The 666-nt window shown below is 48.0% G+C and overlaps 1 protein-coding gene across 1 annotated transcript in view; it reads right to left on the bottom strand.

The window, feature by feature from the left end:
* Positions 1-225: 225 nt before the first annotated feature.
* Positions 226-666, bottom strand: part of cmip (c-Maf inducing protein) — a 41,485-nt gene continuing 41,044 nt past the window's right edge. Inside the window, exon 21 of the mRNA XM_068603795.1 lies at positions 226-666. This exon is cut by the window's right edge and continues 870 nt beyond it. The gene's annotated coding sequence lies outside the window, so the exon portion shown is untranslated.

The following is a 666-nucleotide window of genomic DNA, read 5'->3' as shown; positions in this document are numbered from 1 at the left end:
CACGGCGTCGTATAAATACAGCAGAACAAGAGAAGAGCAGGCGGCGAGACGGACAGAACGAGAGCTCGTCCACCTGAGGCACTGCGACGCTTCAGCGCGCTGAAACTCACGTTGGCGAGAAGAACCGAACCCCATGACGATGTTTGGCAAGTGTCCTTTCTCCTTTTTCATAACCGTGTCGAAAAAGACCCCCCCCCCCCTCCCACACACACACACACACACACACAAAACAAAAGCAGAGGATATGAAAATATACAACTCTCAGCTGGTGATGTTCTGCTTTACAGAGATCCGTGTGAGGCGCCTCTCGGTTGGCTTCTTTTGAAGAAAAAAACAACACAAACAGGGCTTGTGTACTTCATTACTGTCGAGCCGTGATAACCCGGGAGAGTTTAAAGACACAACTTATAAATACGAGGCGGTCTCGGACCGCCGAGCTCCTGCTACACAGCGACGGGAGATCATCAGGATGGATCACTGGGAACAAATGGAGGAGAAAAAGAGGAACAAGACGTCGCCATCGCCGCGTCGCTTTCCTGCAGAAGGTCCCGAAATGTTTCTGAAAGGTCATCACTGGGGGGGTTTCCGCATATATTTATAAATATGTTTTATATAGAAACACACAGTATATGAAAGCACAGATAAATATGTTCATTCAAGTTGATA

The sequence above is a fragment of the Clinocottus analis genome, unplaced genomic scaffold (assembly GCF_023055335.1).
Source record: "Clinocottus analis isolate CAN_PGR_092001 unplaced genomic scaffold, fCliAna1.0.p SCAF_6, whole genome shotgun sequence".
Classification (NCBI taxonomy): Eukaryota; Metazoa; Chordata; class Actinopteri; order Perciformes; family Cottidae; genus Clinocottus; species Clinocottus analis.
The sequence above is the reverse complement of the archived record's forward strand: the minus strand, read 5'-3'. Positions and strand labels throughout refer to the sequence as shown.